The following is a 19,979-nucleotide window of genomic DNA, read 5'->3' as shown; positions in this document are numbered from 1 at the left end:
GTGATCCTATCCAACTTTCAGACCAGAATCCGGCCACATTTGAAGAGTTTCTTCAAATGCATCAACAAATTCGGCATCAACCAACTCACGAGCAGCTAAAGGAATATCTGATTGAGTATCAGTGGGCGGTAAAGGGGACAACAATGTTGGGAATATATGAACTTTTTTAAAATTTGAACTAGTGTTGCATACGGCTATTTGATCGCGTAGACTTGAAAATAATAATAAGGAAGCCCAGATGTAGCATCTAGCGTTGGATGGCTACCTCCCGCATCCGTGGACTAGTCCCCCCCCCCCTCCCCTAGTCCACAGACGGATGCGGGAGGATTTTTGCGGGTTGCTGTTGGAGATGCCCTTAAACTAACAAGAACATCTACACAACAAAAACATAATTTTAAAATTTTATTTATTATTTATTTAGAATTTATTATTCACCCAAGAGCACATGCACCCCAGAGCTAAAACGGCCATCCCACATTCGTGCTTTTTTTCTACTACCTTCATTCCCAAATAGAGGACAAATACATTTAGTCAAAAAGTCAATGATCTTTAAGTTTGACCAAGTATATATACAAAAATATTAAAATAACATTATCAAATCAATATTAATACGTCCACCATTAGATACATTTTCATAATCTATTTATTCAATATTATAGTTGCTGATACTTTCTTTTACATATTTGGTCAAACTAAAAAAATGACTTTTTGACTAGATTTATATGCCATGTATTTGGAGACGGAAGGAGTAGTTGATGTGATGTGATGTGCATGTGATGTGCATGTACTTTAGGTTTGTCCTTCTTTCCTACTCCCTCTATTTCTAAATATTTGTCTTTCTAGACATTTTAAATAAACTACAATATGCAGATGTATGTAGACATATTTTTAGAGTGTGGATACACTCATTTTATTTTGTATGTAGTCACTTGTTGAAATCTCTAGAAAGACAAATATTTAAGAATAGAGGGAGTAGTTAGCTGGAAAATGCCCGCGGACTAGTAGGGCTGTCCAAAATCCCCAAACCGAAAGCAAATAAGGGGTTGTACGAGCGTCCGGACATCTCCGTGACAAATATCTTCTCTCCATCCAGATGGCAGAATGCTGCTGCTAAAAAATGGTGGAAGGTGCTAGTTTTTTCAAGTGCACTACGGCGGGACGCTCCAAGGCTCCAAGCAGTTGGCCGAAGCACTATTGTTTCAAAACGAAAATTCTTCAAGTGCTACACTCAAGTGCCTACACTAGTTCGAGGGATAATTTTTTTTAATACATATACGCATGTTGGGCGGAAGGCGCTAGTGACCGAGTGCCAACTACTTAGCAAAAAGTTGTTGTTGTTGGCATGGAAATTTAAGGTATAGGGTTGGATGACTGACTTCAGTATTGTATCCGCGGACAAGTCCGAACATGGTCCATGGACGGATAGTGTGTCCGTTTTAAGGATAGCTGAAATTGCAAGTTATCAATTAGAGAGGGGTGAATGAGAGATTTTAATAAATTCTTTTTGAAGTGAATTCTTAAAAGAATAATAGTTCGAGAAATTACTCAGTGGAAGGTAAATTAGACTAAGTATGCAAGCTAGAATGACGACAAAGTCACTAGAATCGAACTAAGCATGCATACAAGATAGCGGAATATGTAAATAATCCTACGTATAAACAGACGCACTTGAGAACAGTGAAACAGACGCACTTGGGAACAGTGAAACAGAAGATACAACAAAGCATTGACGAAATATGAAAGTATTCGGAGAGAGGGAGACAAAGTCTTCAACATGGTGTTACAGAAAGTAAAGGGTTGAATAACTGAACCGGGACTGCTCGGTGAAGACAGTGAATTCGTTCGACCAGTTCAGTTGATGTGACAACTATACGTCTGATTGGAGAGGCTTGAGCTTTAACTCAGAAGACGCATAGTCTTCACCTTATTCCCCTTGAACTAAGATCACTTAGATCTCACCCAATCACTCATGATAAGTCTTCGAGGTAAACTTCTAAAACCTTCCAAAACCTTGGAGGTAGTCTTAGATCACTTAGTTGTCACTCCTAATATGCTTGATCTTGACGTTATAGTTGTTCAAGGACCAATTGGCGAAGCATCTGAAGACATGATGGACTCCAAATTTGTATAAGATGATATTGAACACCAGGTGTAACATGAGAAATCATCAAACAATGGCAAAGCCATATGATGAATTTATTGTCAGTGTGGAATAAGTTGGACCAAAAAGATTCATGTGAAGCAGCTCAAATGGATGAGTTGTAGTCATGATTGTCTTTGAGGGGTGCTTTGATATCATCATCTTCCCAGTTCACATGCACCGCAAAGATGATCCTTGTTGAACTTGACGCCCTCAATACCAAGGATATTCGTATTCTTCACGAGGATGTTCAAATTCCTCATGCCAGCATGTCCAAGTCGTCAATGCAACATTCTAATGATTTTAGTATAAGACATGTGGCAAGCCGTGGTCCTGCAGATAAATCTACAGTATACAAGTCAACCTCTTCGGAAACCTTTGAAGACTTTGGATTTTTCAGAAACCATCAGCACAGTGCAATGATATTTGCCAAAGATGACAATCATATCAAAATCACAAAGCACTGATACTGACATGAGGTTGTATCCAAGGGATTCGAAAAGCGTTACTTTGTCCATGTGTCGATCCTTTGAGATATCAACCCTACCTAGACCCAATACTGTGCTTTTCCCTTTGTCAACAAATGTGATATCCTCCAGAGTAGAAGGACTTATAGTTGAGACCATAAGTAAGCTCCTACCACCAGTCATATGGTTTGTGCAGCCATGATCCATAACCCATTCAGTGGCTTGAGGCAATTCTTCCTTAACACCTTTTTCCATGAAGCAATAAGGGGAGCAGAGTCGTAGTCGCAGGCTTCAGCATCGGTGACGTAGCCATTCATTCATGGTTGAAGATGCACTTGACTATGAATGCAGTAGTGATTGCAAGGTTCGCCACACCAGGGCCAGACCCCTCCTCAGATTCTTCCTCAACCTCCTCAGGATCAGATTCTTTCTCAAATTCATTTTCTTCCCAATGAAAGCATGAGCTCTGCTAGAATTGCTCTTCTTACATGATGAAGACTTCGATGATTTCTTCTTCTTCTTCTTCTTCTTCTTCTTCTTCTTCTTTGTTTCCTTTTTACAGAAAGAGCAAGCAGCAATATAGTGGCCTGGCTTCTTGCATGTGTGGCAGATTCTCTTCCTGTAGTCCCCCAAAGAAGTTTCTCCAGTTTTCTTCGGGCCATACTTTGAAGACATCTCAAAGCGGTTTTTCTTCGAGAACTTTTGGAATTTCATCACTAGCAGTGCAAGCACTCTGCCAGTTTCCTCGGGGCCACCAGAACTACATTCAGATTTTTCTTCAGATGAAGAACCATTTTTTTCTTCAAGGCACGGGGTCTTCCATAGATTGGATCATACAGACATCTCTTCTGAGCTTGCTAAAATTCATGAGTATTGAGCCTTGCTACCTCTTGATCTTGCGTTGGGTTTTCCCTTGAAGAGGAAAGGGTGATGCAGCAAAGTAGCGTAAGTATTTCCCTCAGTTTGAGAACCAAGGTATCAATCTTGTAGGAGACAACGCACAAGTCACCGAATACCTGCACAAACAATCAACAACTTGCACCCAACGCGATAAAGGGGTTGTCAATCCCTTCACGATCACTTGCAAAAGTGAGATCTGGTAAAGATAGATAAACAGTAAAGTAAATATTTTTTGGTATTTTTGGTTTATAGATCGGAAAGTAAAAGATTGCAAAATAGTAGATTGGAAACTACTAAGATGTAAAAGAGATTCAATATAATGGAAAAGAGACCCGGGGGCCATAGGTTTCACTAGTGGCTTCTCTCAAGATAGCAAATATTACGGTGAGAGAACAAATTACTGCAGAGCAATTGATAGAAAAGCGCAAAGTTATGACGATATCTAAGGAAATGATCATGAACATAGGCATCACGTCCATGTCAAGTATACCAAAACGATTCTGCATCTACTACTATTACTCCACACATCGACCGACTCCTGCCTGCATCTAGAGTATTAAGTTCATAAAGAATAGAGTAACGCATTAAGATGACATGATATAGAGGAATTAACTCAAGCAATATGATGAATACCTCATCTTTTTATCCTCGATGGCAACAATACAATACATGCCTTGCTGCCCCTACTGTCACTGGGAAAGGACACCACAAGATTGAACCCAATGCTAAGCACTTCTCACATTACAAGAAAGATCAGTCTAGTAGGCCAAACTAAACCGATAATTCGAAGTGACTTGCAAAGATATCAAATCATGCATATAAGCATTCAAAGAAGAACCAAATAATATTCATAGATAATCTGATCATAAATCCACAATTCATCGGATCTCGGCAAACACACCGCAAAAGAATATTACATCGAATAGATCTCCAAGAACATTGAGGAGAACATGGTATCACTACAAAAAAAAAAGACACATCCGTGACATTTTGGGCCGAACGAAATTTTTTCCTGTCATACATATGACACTTCTATGACGATAATTGTGACAAAACCCGGTATCATCATAGATGTGGTGGGCTCCTACTTCTATGACAAAAAATCATGACAGAAAATGGGCTTTTCGTCCTGGGCGGGCCAGAGACGCAGCTGCATGACATTCTTTGGGCCGTCCATGACGGAAAAAATCGTGGTAGAAGCGAGGGGGAGGAAAATTTCGGGGAGTTGCTGGTTACGGTGGGAGGTCGGGGCGGAGCGGTGCGCGTTTCTCTCGTACGTACGCGCATGTGTGCGAGGCATTGCCTATAAATGAACCGGAGCGAGGCGTTGGGCTCTAACTAAACCCGAGCGATTGCACTGCAGGCCACGTGTTACTGAACCTGAGCGATCGATCGATGGCTGTTAACTGAACCCGATGGAGCGATTCCTTCGCTACTGCTGCTAACTGAAGCCGATCGATGCTGCCTCTGGGATGAACAGTGAGTGTTGCGGGGGGAGGGGGGATGAACAGTGAGCGGTGGTGTTGCCTCTGGATGAACAGGAACCCGTGGTGTGGAGGGCTGGATGAACAGTAGACGGTGGAGGGGTGGCCGTGGAGGGGTGGTTGTCGTGGTTCTAAGTCTGACAGTAGAATGGGGGTAGGTATGGAGAGGCAAGATCCTAGCTATGGAGTAGTTGTACACACGAGTGTTTAACGAGTTCAGGCCCTTCTCTGAGGAAGTAAAAGCCCTACGTCTCAGAGCCCGGAGGCGGTCGACTGGTTTATGTGTATATGAGTTACAGGGGTGCGAACCCTTCTACCAGTGGAGGGGGGTGGCTTCTATAGAGGACGCCAGGACCCCTGCCAACCCACGTAGCAGAGGGTTAAAGTACATTAAGGCCGGGCGTTACTGGTAACACCCTACATAAAGTGTCATCATGACCATTAAGACTACTTAATTACAGACCGTTTGGATACAGAGTAGATCCTGAACTCCTGATGGTCGAGTGAGTCTTCATGGTCGAGTGTCTTCTAGCCGGTCGAGTCGAGTCTCTCTTGGTCGACTGGAAGGTAGCTTCGTCTAAGGATGTCCTTGGGTATGGTATCCTAGATAGGTCCATGACCCTACCCTAGGTACATAACATCATCATTAGCCCCCGAATGGATCGAGGTTCGAGTGAGGAAGGAGTTGATGATTTTCTCCGACTTATTTCCCGTGCTTTGATTATGTCGTATCTTCGATCGGCGATTTTTCTTTCGGCGTTGGCGTCAACTTTTACTTCAGTCGCCTTGATCCATTCTTGTCTTCTGTCGAGTGAACTTTTTGACCTTTAGTGAACTTCCGAGCGACGGATCGCAGGAAAGATATCGTCTGACAGATTGATCTGTTGTTAGCGGATTTTGCAAGATCTGAATTTTGGGAAGCGCGCGAAGCGGGGTGAACCGCGGTACTCGGAAAGGATAAGGTGTGGACGCCTCGATTTCCGCGCCGCCTTTTTCGCCACGTATCGTGCGTGCGCGACTGTTTTGGGATGTGACAAGACTGCCCGGACCCACTCGTCAGCCACTCGGAAGCGTCCTTATATAAAGTGTCGGGCGAGGGCTTTTTGAACAGTGCCTTCCCATTCTTCTCTCTTCCCTCTTTGCCTCCGCCCACTGCGCCTGCTCCCGCCTCCGCCTATCCACTCCTCGCGTGCTTCGCCGGCGACAATGGTGAAGGAGAAGATGGCGGCCCTAGAGCGCGCGAAGAAGGCGACGGCGACGGGGAAAGCGAAGGGGAGACCGTCCAGTCGGGGCGGATCTTAGTCAAGGTCCCGCCTGCCAAAGGGTTGGGTCCAAGGGGATTGGATCCGCTCGACCATCACTGAGAAAGATCTCAATGACCTGGCCAATGAGGGATTGATCCCCCACGGGTCAGGAAGGCTTCCGGGGACCGAGTGTCAACCGCAGCCGCAGGAGGGTGAGTGCGTTCTCTTAGCCACTCATGTAGACCGTGGTTTTTCTCTGCCGCCGAGTGTTTTCTTCCGAGGATTTCTGAATTTCTTTGGGGCGCAACTCCACCATTTCACCCCCAATTCCATCGCCTATCTTGCTGCCTTTGTGTCCATGTGCGAGAACTTCCTGGGTTGTCGACCACACTGGGGTCGCTTTAAGCACATATTCACCTGTCGCTCACAGACAGTGAAAAAGGCGAGTCCGGAAGATGAGAGGACTAAGGTTATCCAGATGTGCGGTGGTCTTGGGATCCAAATGAGGAATAAGAGTACTTTCCCGGCCATGACCCTTCCTGAGTCGGTCAGAGGGTGGCAGTCGACTTGGTTCTACTGCCAAGACGAGCCGACGCCGGGGCAGTCGACTAGTCTCCCTCTGTTTTCCATGGACCGAGTGGACAAACCCTCTTCTCTAAAAGTGCTTCCTGAGGAGAAAGTTTAGGTAAAAATGCTGATGGAGCGCGTAGTCCAACTCGTTAGAGACGGAGTGACGGGTATGGATCTTCTGGAGGTCTTCCTTAGGCGGCGCATCCAACCACTTCAGTACCGAGGCCATCCGATGTGGATGTATTGTGGAACCGAAGACACCACTCGGGTCCATCCAGAGGCGGTCGACGACACCACACTGGAGAGGTGGGTGACCGCAATCACGGGGAACAAGGACAACCCTCGAGGGGTCAGGAGGATCCCACCACTCGACTGTACCTACACACCGGACACGGTATGGCCATTTATTTCCAATTGCAATCTTGCTTTATTCATTCTGCTTCGCTGTGAATTGGTCGAGTGATCTTTGTTTTGCTTTGTTGCCTGACAGGCCACCACAGAGTTATACTCAATGCCCAATGGAGCGCAGACGTCGACTGAAGAGGAGGAAGGAAGTGGGGGCGAAAGCCCGGAGGAGTGGGATTCGGATGCTGACGACGATGATGAGGCTGAAGACTCTGATGAGGAGGAAGAGGAGGAGGAGGAGGAGGAGGAAGTTGCACCTCCCCGCTCGGAAAGATGCTCGAAGCTTGTCCATGATCCCGCGACTGAACGTGGTAAGGGCGTCGCGACCGCTACCCAGTCGACCAAGCGCCCTAGGACTACTTCTCCGGCACCGACTGAGAAGGCTCCGAAGCAATCTCGAGTGGCACCGTCGAAACCTGCGAAGGTCTTGCCGAAGATGAAGATGGTGATCCCCACTATCTCAGGGTAATGGTAGTCTTGAGTTTTCCCCGTTTCATGAACTTGTTCTTGGTCGACTCATGGGTCAATCGACTGACTTCTGGAACTGCAGTGCTGCTACTTCTGATACTTCGGCCAAGGCCGAAGACCACGAGATGGAGGATGCTGCTACCTCAAAACCTGGTATGACTCTTGTGATGCCGTTTTCAGTCGACTGACTTATTGTCTCTAATTTTGATTCTTTCTGCAGCTTCATCTAACATTGTTATTGACCTTCCTGACGACGACGATGAGGAACCACCAAGGCAGAGGAGGATCAAGAAAACGTCTGCTGGCAAGGCGACTCAGGATGTGCCAGCACCCGAGACGTTGGTCGTGGAGGGAGACAATGTCACTCGGCCTACCGTAACCTTTGTGGTGCCGTTGACGAGTGCTCGTCCTTCATCGTCGAGTGCTGCTCAACCCTCGCTTTTCTCAACCTACCCCGTTCCAGAAGACCAAGCTAGTGCTGCTAAAGAAGCAATACGCCAAGCGGGGGTCATGATGGAGCAAGTGAAGGCAATACGAGAAGCCGGCCAGGCAGCCTATGACGCCAGTTAGGCTCTTCAGAGTAATGTTCAGGTCAGTCGGTCACTGCCTGTTCTGTTAGGATATGATATCTGAAAACTCTTCTTTCTGAAATTCTTAGAGTTTGTCCTACACCCACTGGGTGTGTCGATTGAAATTCTGGATTAGTGGGGCACGCTGAGTGCACCCACTGGGTGTAGTCCCCAAGGCTATGGTCGACTTCTGACAGTCGACCATAGGCTTTAAGTTTTTTCCTTACTCGACTAGGTCGAATAGATTCATAGACCGGTGGGGGCACGCTGAGTGCACCCATTGGGTGTAGTCCCCGAGACTGTGGTCGACTGCTGGCAGTCGACTATAGACTGAAGAACATCTCCCCTTTTTTTTGTTGGTCGACTGGTCGACTCTAACTGATGAAACTAGTGGGGGCACGCTGAGTGCACCCACTGGGTGTAGTCCCCGAGACTATGGTCGAATGTTTGTATTCGGCCGTAGTCTTAGAAACGCTATGATTTTTCCTTACTCACTCGGAAGTGAATTGTCTTTGACATCTGTCGATTGGTTCTTCATAGAAGACCTTGCGGCTCGTTATACTGAGTTGGAGAACAAACACATTCAGCTCGAGCTCGATCTGAAACTGGCCCAAGAGAACTTAACGAAGGCGAAGGAGGAAGCTAAAGGTATGCTTGGTGAGGCCTTTGACGACTGCCTTTGCCTCTTACTTGTTTCCGAATCTAATCTCACTGAAACTTTGCAGACAAAGTGAGGGATGCCCTGAAGAAGCAAGAGCTTGACTTGGCTGAGATGCAAAAAATTGCTTTAGAGAAGACCAGGCTTGCGGATAAGAAGCTGGCTTCAGTGACCAAGCTTGAAGAAGAAAACACCAATCTGAAAGCTGCTCTTGATGCTGCCAACCAGGAGGTCAGTCGACTGAAAAGTGACAAGACCACCCTGAATGACAAGGCCAGTGAGTTGATGAGAAAGAAGAACGATCTAGAGGCTTATCTGGGTGGACTCGCCAAGAAGTTGTTCCTCATGCTTGAGGGTAATCCTTTGTATCAAACAAATATTTTAATTGTAACCTCCGACTGTTTGTCTTGACTCGGTGGTTGTGCTTGCAGAATTTTGTCAGAACTTTGAAGAGGAGACTGGTCGACTGGAAGTAAACCTGGACCCCATCAACTCTCCCGTGAAAGATGAAGTCGCCATGAATGTGCTCCGGCTTGAATCTCGTGTTGCTGCTGTCATCGACTATCTCGCAAGGCTGAAGGTCGCAACTTCTCGCATTGACACAACACTCTGGCCAAGAGAGACACTCCAGAACGACCTCGAGTCCCTGATGACTCGATTGAACGAGGTCCCAAGTCAAGTGCAGGAGTGGAAGAAGTCTTCGGCCAGGTGCGGTGCGGATGTTGCTCTGTCTCTGGTCCGCGTTCACTGCAAGGATGCACAAGAGGACAAGCTGGTGGCTCTTAGGGTGGCTAACACCAAGAAGCACGATTTCAGATCTTTCATGGAGACCTTCATCGCTGCTGCCACTCGGATTGCAGATGGAATTGATCTGGACGAGTTTGTTGCACCTTCCAGCCCTCCACAGGAGGGGTAAAAAACTTTTGAGCTTGATACTTTAAATTTGCCTCGGTATGCCGAGTGAGTTTTGTAACCGACAAACCTTAACAGGCCTAGCGCCTGAGCACTTTCGGTTCCGTTAGGTGTTATCCGAACTTGGATTCGACGTTGAATATGTTTGCATTTGGTTTGAGGTGTCTTTTGCAGGTTAAAGTGAGGCGCTCATTGCAATCGACTTGTTCCCCAATATACTTAGACGAGCACTGGGCTGCGGCTAAGCCTTCGAGTGAGAGGCTTGCTCTCCACTCGGTAGGATTTTCAAAAACTTAGGCGAGCACTCGGCTGCAGCTAAGCCCTCGAGTGGGAGGTCTGCTCTCCACTCGGTAGGATTTTCAAAAACTTAGGCGAGCACTGGGCTGCAGCTAAGCCCCCGAGTGGGAGGTCTGCTCTCCACTCGGTAGGATTTTCAAAAACTTAGGCGAGCACTGGGCTGCGGCTAAGTCTCCGAGTGGGAGGTCTGCTCTCCACTCGGTAGGAATTTCAAAAACTTAGGCGAGCACTGGGCTGCAGCTAAGCCCCCCCGAGTGGGAGGTCTGCTCTCCACTCGGTAGGATTTTAGATACTTAGGCGAGCACTGGGCTGCAGCTAAGCCCCCGAGTGGGAGGTCTGCTCTCCACTCGGTAGGATTTCAGATACTTAGGCGAGCACTGGGCTGCAGCTAAGCCCCCGAGTGGGAGGTCTGCTCTCCACTCGGTAGGATTTCAGATACTTAGGCGAGAACTAGGCTGCAGCTAAGCCCCCGAGTGGGAGGTCTGCTCTCCACTCGGTAGGATTTTGTATTGGTGGCGTAGCCCGGAAGGAGAGGGTAGCAGTCGACCTGCACCTCGTCCTCCTTGCAAAGCGCATGTTGTATTTGTGGCGTAGCTCGAAAGGAGAGGGTAGCAGTCGACCTGTACCTCGTCCTCCTTGCAGAGCGCACGTTGTATTTGTACTTAGGCGAGTGCAATGCTGCAGCTAAGCCTCCGAGTGGAAGGTTGGCTTATCACTCGGTAGGATTTTGTTTATCTTAGGCGAGTACTTGGACTGCAGCTAAGCCTCCGAGTGGAAGGCTGGCTTACCACTCGACAGGATTTTGTTTATCTTAGGCGAGTACTTGGACTGCAGCTAAGCCTCCGAGTGGAAGGCTAGCTTACCACTCGACAGGATTTTGTTTATCTTAGGCGAGTACTTGGACTGCAGCTAAGCCTCCGAGTAGAAGGCTGGCTTACCACTCGGTAGGATTTTATTTATATTAGGCGAAACGGATTTCACAGCTAAGCCTTCATGTGGGAGACTGGCTCACCACTCGGTAGGATTTTATTTATCTTAGGCGAAACGGATTTCGTAGCTAAGGCTTCGTGTGGGAGACTGGCTGACCACTCGGTTAGGATTTTTTTTACAGACTTGGGCGAATCGGATTCGCAGCCAAGCCACCCACTGGGGGATTGTTTTGTGTGGACAAAAGAAATAACGACTACTGGGGAAATTATAAAGCTCTTGTCTTTGATAAATAAACTATAGAAGTACTTTTATTACAACTCATCCGAGTGAATACTTAAGTGTAAAAGGGGCGGAGAAGCTCCGCGTTCCAAGCTCGGGGCTCGTCGATCTGATGCTCGACATTGTAAAGACGGTATGCTCCATTGTGGAGAACCTTGGTGACGATGAAGGGACCTCCCCAAGAAGGAGCAAGCTTGTGTGGTTTCTGCTGATCCACTCAGAGAACTAAATCTCCTTCCTGGAAGGCTCGACTCTTCACGTTTTTGGCGTAGAAGCGACGCAAGTCTTGTTAGTAAATGGTCGATCTGATCAGAGCCATCTCCCTTTCTTCCTCTAAAAGGTCGACTGCATCCTGCCGCGCTTGTTCTGCTTCAGCTTCGGTGTAGAGGTCGACCCGGGGAGCATTGTGGAGAAGGTCGCTTGGCAAGACTGCTTCAGCTCCGTAGACCAAGAAGAATGGAGTTCTTCCAGTCGACCGGTTGGGCGTGGTCCTTAACCCCCAAAGCACCGAGGGAAGTTCGTCGACCCATGCTCCAGCCGCATGCTTAAGATCACACATCAATCGGGGTTTCAACCCTTTGAGAATCAAACCATTGGCTCGTTCTGCCTGTCCATTCGACTGTGGATGAGCGACTGAAGCATAGTCGACTCGTGTGCCTTGAGACGTGCAGAAAGCTCTGAACTCTTCGGAGTCAAAGTTTGACCCGTTGTCAGTGATGATGCTGTGTAGGACTCCATATCTGAATATCAATTCTCTGATGAAGCTGACAGCAGTACCGGCATCGAGGTTCTTGATGGGTTTAGCTTCGATCCACTTAGTGAACTTGTCGACTGCTACCAGCACATGGGTAAAACCGCTTCTGCCTGTTCTCAAAGGACCGACCATATCCAAACCCCACACTGCAAAGGGCAAGACGAGTGGTATAGTCTTCAAAGCTGACGCGGGCTTGTGTGACATATTGGAGTAAAATTGACATCCCTCGCACTTGTCGACTATCTCCTTTCCCATTTCATTCGCTCTTGGCCAATAAAATCCGGCTCGGTATGTGAGGGAGTCCCGGATTAGGGGGTGTCCGGATAGCCGGACTACCATCATCGGCCGGACTATCATCGGCCGGACTATCATCATCGACCGGACTCCAAGACTATGAAGATACAAGATTGAAGACTTCGTCCCGTGTCCGGATGGGACTTTCCTTGGCGTGGAAGGCAAGCTTGGCGATACGGATACGTAGATCTCCTACCATTGTAACCGACTCTATGTAACCCTAGCCCTCTCCGGTGTCTATATAAACCGGATGGCTCTAGTCTGTAGGACACAACAGCAACCTTTACAATCATACCATAGGCTAGCTTCTAGGGTTTAGCCTCCTTGATCTCGTGGTAGATCCACTCTTGTAAACATCCACAATATCAATATCAATCAAGCAGGACGTAGGGTTTTACCTCCATCAAGAGGGCCCGAACCTGGGTAAAACATCGTGTCCCTTGTCTCCTGTTACCATCCGCCTAAACGCACAGTTCGGGACCCCCTACCCGAGATCCGCCGGTTTTGACACCGACATTGGTGCTTTCATTGAGAGTTCCTCTGTGTTGTCACCGATAGGCTTGATGGCCTCTTCAATCGACAACGACGCAGTCCTGGGTGAGACTTTTCTCCCCGGACAGATCTTCGTATTCGGCGGCTTCGCACCGCGGGCCAACTCACTTGGCCATCTAGAGCAGATCGAAAGCTACGCCCCTGGCCGTCAGGTCAGGTTTGGAAGCCTAAACTTCACGGCCGATATCCGCGGGGACTTGATCTTCGATGGATCTGAGCCACAGCCGAGCGTGCCGCGCTGTCACGATGGGCACGACCTAACTCTGCCGCCGGACAACACCTTGGAGGCCGCACATGAATCCGCTCCGACCCATAGTCTGGAGCCGATCGCTCAGATCGAGGACGGATGGCTGGACACTGCCTCGGGAGCTGCAACTTCTACGGCGATGGAGCCGAACACTTACCTTGTCCCGCATAAAGCCCATGAATCTGAGGTGCCGGACTCTCTGCCGGACTCCGAACCTCCTGCGCCCCTGCCAGTCGAATCCGATTGGGCGCCGATCATGGAATTCACCGCTGCGGACATCTTTCAGCACTCACCCTTCGGCGATATCTTAAATTCGCTGAAGCATCTCTCGCTATCCAGAGAGCCCTGGCCGAACTACGGCCAGGATGGTTGGGACGCGGACGACCAAGAAATTCAGAGCCCACCCACCACCCACTTCGTAGCCACCATCGACGATCTAACCGACGTACTCGACTACGACTCCGAAGACATCGACGGTACGGACGACGATGCTGGAGACTATCAAGAACCAGTGCCTACAGGACACTGGAAGACCACCTCGTCATATGACATATATATGGTGGACACCCCAAAAGATGGGGACAGCGAAGAAGCAACGGAGGCCGATTCCTTAAAGAAAGAGCCCAAGCGCCGACGTCAGCGGCGCCGCTCTAAATCCCGCCACAGCAAGAATGGAGATTCCAGCACAGGAGATAATAACACCCCAGAAAGTGCCGAAGACAACCCCCTCCAGCACGATCCAGCGCAGGAGGAGGCAGAAGCAAGCCCTCACGAGAGGGCGGCAGACGAAGAGGTCGAGGATAATAATTAGTTACCTCCCTCCGGAGACGAGGCAAGCCTCGACGACGACGAATTCGTCGTGCCAGAGGATCCCGTCGAACAAGAGAGTTTCAGACGCAGGCTAATGGCCACGACAAACAGCCTAAAGAAAAAGCAGCAACAGCTTCAAGCTGATCAAGGCCTATTGGCCAACAGATGGACCGAGGTCCTCGCGGCCGAAGAGTATGAACTCGAACGCCCCTCCAAAAGTTACCCAAAACGCAAGTTGCTCCCCCGACTAGAGGAGGAAGCGTACAAACTTGCATCACCAGCGCACAATATGGCAGACCGACCACCTCGTGGCCGCGACAGAGAGGCGTGCAAGCCCTCCACCAAAACCGTACCCCGGCATCGCTCAAAAAGCATGAAGCCACGGGGGAACGCGCCGGACTTGCGGGATATATTGGAGGACAAGGCAAGACAATCCAGATCTATCTATGGATCACGTGGGCGCCCCAAGACCCACGACGAATACCGTCGCGCCGGATACAACTACTCCGGCCGGGCCGAACACAGCAAACAACGCTCAGCTATGTCGCGATATTGCTCAATACAGAGGCGCCGCGCACCCACTATGCTTCACTGACAAAGTAATGGATCATCAAATCCCTGAAGGGTTTAAACCCGTTAATATTGAATCCTACGATGGCACAACAGACCCCGCGGTTTGGATTGAGGATTATCTCCTCCATATACATATGGCCCGCGGCGAGGATCTTCACGCCATCAAATATCTCCCGCTCAAGCTTAAAGGACCAGCTCGGCATTGGCTTAACAGCCTGCCCGCAGAGTCAATTGGATGCTGGGAAGACCTGGAAGCTGCCGAAGGACAGTCTTGAAGATGCCCCCAGGTGTTTGAAGATGCCGTCCTTCGACACGATGTACACGGACTCCAACAACACAGCCGAATACGAGGCCCTCTTACATGGCCTCCGGATGGCAATCTCCATGGGCATCCAACGACTAGAAGTGCGCGGGGACTCAAACCTCGCAATATCCCAAGTAAATGGAGACTTTGACGCCAAGGATCCAAAAATGGCAGCCTATCGCAACGCTGTCCTTAAAATGTCAGTTCGGTTCGAAGGACTTGAATTCCACCACATATCCAGAGATAATAACCAAGCGGCCGACGTATTGGCATGCATCGGCGCAAAACGTGACGCTGTCCCTTCAAATATCTTCCTGGAACAGCTGTTCAAGCCATCCGTACTATGGGAAGAGGAGTCCGGAAATAACAAACCAGAGGCGACCGCAGAGCAATCTGACATAACTGACGATCCAGCCGACGAAACAACACCCTCAGCTCATGACATAATGGCAGTAATCGCCCCATGGACAGAGCCGTTCCTAGCCTACTTGCTTAGGCAGGAACTTCCCGAAGACCATAATGAGGCCCGCTGCATAGTCCGGCGATCTAAAGCCTACAAGGTCCATGAGGGAGAACTCTATAAGAAAAGCACAACCGGAGTCCTTCAAAGGTGTATCTCCGAAGAGGAAGGGCGAGACCTTCTGGCTGAAATTCACGCCGGACTAGGCGGACACCACGCCGCAGCCCGGGCCCTTGTAGGAAAGGCATTCCGTACAGGATTTTATTGGCCGACGGCCTGGACAGATGCTCAGGACTTAGTCCAAAGATGCGTCGGTTGTAAGCTCTTTGCTAATCAGAGCCACATGCCACCCACCGCCCTCAAAACTATACCCATTACCTGGCCATTCGCGGTCTGGGGGCTTGACATGATTGGACCACTTAAAGGGGGAACCCACAAGCAAAGGTACCTATTGGTCATGGTGGATAAATTCACCAAATGGATAGAGGCCAAGCCAGTTAAAACGGCAGAGTCCGGACCAGTGATAGACTTTATATCCGGGGTAGTACACCATTATGGTGTCCCCCACAGCATCATCACCGATAATGGCACGAACTTCACGGCCGATGAGGTTAAATCATGGTGCAAAAATATGGGCATCAAGCTCGATTACGCTTCAGTCTATCATCCTCAAACCAACGGTCAAGTGGAATGAGCAAATGGTCTAATAATGAGCAGCATCAAACCCAGACTAGTGCGGTCCCTTACAAAAATCTGACACGCACTGGGTAGAGGAGCTCGACTCCGTACTCTGGGGGCTGCGGACAACGCCTAACCGTACTACCGGATTCACACCATTTTTTATGGTATACGGCGCAGAAGCAGTTTTTCCCTGTGACATCATTCATGACTCACCTCGAGTGCGCATGTACGAAGAAAGAGAAGCCAAGTTGGATCGGCAGGACAGCTTGGACGCATTGGAGGAAGAACGCGACGTCGCCAAGGCTCGTTCCGCATTCTATCAGCAGCAGGCTCGAAGATACCAAAGTAGAGAAGTACGGGCCAAGACTAACAACGTTGGCGAACTAGTTCTACGCCTGCCGGACAAGAAAAAGGACAAGCTCAAGCCCAAATGGGAATGCCCCTTCATCATCGATAAAGTCTTGACCGGCGGAGCATACCGTCTACGAAATGGGTCGGATAACCGACTCAAGCCGAACCCATGGAAGGCAGCCCGCCTCCGAAGATTCTATGCCTAGCGCCGGACTAAGAGTTCGTCCCTTTCCCCCCGTCCAAATTTTTTTTACTTCAGCTGCCTTTTGTTTATCTTTTTCTTCTCAACCCTATTCATCAAAGCCTTAAAAGGCCTACTTGCGCATCGATCGCGCGCAACTGATGTGCTATCCGCACTCATTATACCTGGGGGCTTCTTTACCAGAAGCTTAATTATATGGGCTTCATGCCCAGCACATGTGTCAAGCCTCCACATGTACCTTTTATTCACCATTATATGCATCGATATGACTTAAGTTTTGGCCAAGCTGGGTTGCCTGGCTCCTGTGCTTACCCCTACGTTCCCGATTGTTTGGCTAGGAGGTAAAGGGAGCACCTCTGCGATTGTTACTGCTGGGTCAGCCGGATGTGTACCTCAGACTGGGTGAAGCCGAAAGCTAGCGTTCTTAAGGGAATATTCGGTCGGTGACTTAAAAGATGATTTTTTATCCACTTATTTATCTGCCCCCAGATGTTTTCGCAGTCCGGACATGCACTTTAGGGCATGCCACCCCCAGAGGAAAGGAACCCTTAACGGAACTATTCTCCCTGGAAGATGTTTCTTATTACCCATGTAATATAACATAACTAGTTGGGCACTTGTCTGATAAAGCACTAATGACCCCTACGCCTGGTCTCCATGCATACCCCGGTTGTTTCATAACCGAGAAGGTATTCGGACACACTCCAGACTCTAGGGTCCCGAGGTCAAAGTGAAAAGGTCGGCAAAGACAAACGATCTACAATCCGGCTCGAACCGGAACCATAAAGGCCGGAGGGAGATTTCCCCCCGCTTGGAGCTTCACCAGCTCGTTGTGCGGAACAGAGCATCTCCTCCAATCTCCTGTCAAAGGGCTGGGAGCGCGAGAAGAGGAGCCGCGTTGACGGTCCATGATGGAATGGATTCTTGGTCGAAAGCGCTCCGATGAGTATTTGCGGGAGGAAGATGGTGATTTGGATCTGGATTCTTGCCTCCCTTATAGGCAGATTATTCGCACAACTAGGGGGTAAAACATAAAAGACACCCTGGCTTTTCACATTCGCGCGTCGCGTGGAAGAAGGCCATTTTTGGGCGTGGAAGCCAAGACGCGCAACATTGATGAGGAAGTCGGACACTGTTCGGCAGGTACATAGAACTTGAAGGCGAACCCGCCTTGCAACGCCGAAGACTACACACATGCTGGACTTATCATCATTGAAGCCTGGTTCGGGGGCTACTGAGGGAGTCCCGGATTAGGGGGTGTCCGGATAGCCGGACTACCATCATCGGCCGGACTATCATCGGCCGGACTATCATCATCGACCGGACTCCAAGACTATGAAGATACAAGATTGAAGACTTCGTCCCGTGTCCGGATGGGACTTTCCTTGGCGTGGAAGGCAAGCTTGGCGATACGGATATGTAGATCTCCTACCATTGTAACCGACTCTATGTAACCCTAGCCCTCTCCGGTGTCTACACAAACCGGATGGCTCTAGTCTGTAGGACACAACAACAACCTTTACAATCATACCATAGGCTAGCTTCTAGGGTTTAGCCTCCTTGATCTCGTGGTAGATACACTCTTGTAAACATCCACAATATCAATATCAATCAAGCAGGACGTAGGGTTTTACCTCCATCAAGAGGGCCCGAACCTGGGTAAAACATCGTGTCCCTTGTCTCCTGTTACCATCCGCCTAGACGCACAGTTCGGGACCCCCTACCCGAGATCCGCCGGTTTTGACACCGATAGTATGCTTTGGCCACGATGGTACGAGAGGACGCATGATGACCACAGGTCCCCGAGTGGATGTCATCAAGGATTATTCGACCTTCCTCTGGTGTTATGCATTTCTGACCAACTCCAGTCGCGCTTTCTCTGTACAACTGTCCTCTTATCATGGTAAAGGCCTTAGATCGGCGGACGATCTGTCGAGCCTCTTCTTCGTCCTCCGGGAGTTCTTTCCTCAAGATATACGCGATATATGGTACTGTCCAATCTGGAGTGATCACTAGAACTTCCATGATCAGGTCGACCACTGCTGGAACTTCAACCTCAGTCGGGTCCGTAACACTCTTAGGTTGCGGAGCTTCATCGGTAAAAGGATCTTCTACGACTGACAGAGTGTGGATATGCTCCAAGAACACATCACTGGGGATGGCTTCTCTCTTGGATCCTATCTTCGCCAGATCGTCAGCTGCTTGATTTTTCAGTCGGGGTATGTGGTGGAGCTCTAACCCTTCGAACTTCTTTTCGAGCTTCCTCACTGCATTGCAGTATCCAGTCATGGCTGGGCTTCTAACGTCCCACTCCTTCATCACCTGATTGACCACCAAATCTGAGTCGCCATAAACCATAAGGCGACGGACGCCGAGTGAAATGGCCATGTGCAACCCATACAAGAGTGCTTCATATTCTGCTTCATTGTTGGAGGAATCAAAGTGGATTTGGAGCACATATCTGAGTTTATCTCCTCGGGAGGAAAAGCAAAACAACCCCAGCACGAGAACCATTTAACATCTTAGATCCATCGAAGAACATGGTCCAATGCTCCGAGTGAACTTGAGTCGGCTGATGTTGCTCAATCCACTCGGCAAGGAAATCTGCTATAGCCTGGGACTTAATGGCTTTCTTTGCCTCGAATTTGACATCAAGGGGATGGATTTCAATCGCCCATTTAGCCACTCGACCAGTTGCATCTCTGTTATGCAGAATCTCTGACAATGGTGCCTCGCTGACGACTGTAATGTCATGATCAGAGAAATAATGAGCAACCTTCTTCATGGTCATGTAGATCCCATATACAAGCTTCTGATAATTAGGATATCTTTGCTTTGATGGGGTCAAAACTTCAGAGAGATAATACACTGGGCGCTGAACTTTGAAGGCTTTCCCTTCTTCTTCCCGCTCGACCGTAAGTACTGTACTGATGACTTGTCCTGTGGCTGCAATATAAAGCAACAGAGGCTCTTTGCTGATTGGAGCAGCAAGCACCGGCTGGGTGGAGAGCAGAGTTTTTAACTCGGCAAATGCTGCATCAGCTTCTGGAGTCCACTCGAACTTGTCTGCCTTCTTCATCAGTCGGTAAAGGGGCAATGCCTTTTCACCGAGGTGAGAGATGAATCGACTTAAAGCGGCCAAGCATCCAGTAAGCTTCTGGACATCGTGCACGCGCACAGGGTGTTTCATTCAGAGTATGGTGCCAACTTTTTCTGGGTTAGCATCGATTCCGCGTTCTGAAACGAGAAAACCGAGTAACTTTCCGCCAGGTACTCCGAATGTGCACTTCGATGGATTGAGATTGATATCATACCTTCTGAGATTGGCAAATGTTTCAGCTAGGTCAGTCAATAGGTCGGAACCCTTTCACGACTTGACCACGATATCATCCATATACGCTTCCACATTCCAACTAATTTGAGTGAGT

This window comes from Triticum dicoccoides, chromosome 3B (genome assembly GCF_002162155.2).
Source record: "Triticum dicoccoides isolate Atlit2015 ecotype Zavitan chromosome 3B, WEW_v2.0, whole genome shotgun sequence".
NCBI classification, from domain to species: domain Eukaryota; kingdom Viridiplantae; phylum Streptophyta; class Magnoliopsida; order Poales; family Poaceae; genus Triticum; species Triticum dicoccoides.
This window is presented reverse-complemented; position numbering follows the sequence as displayed.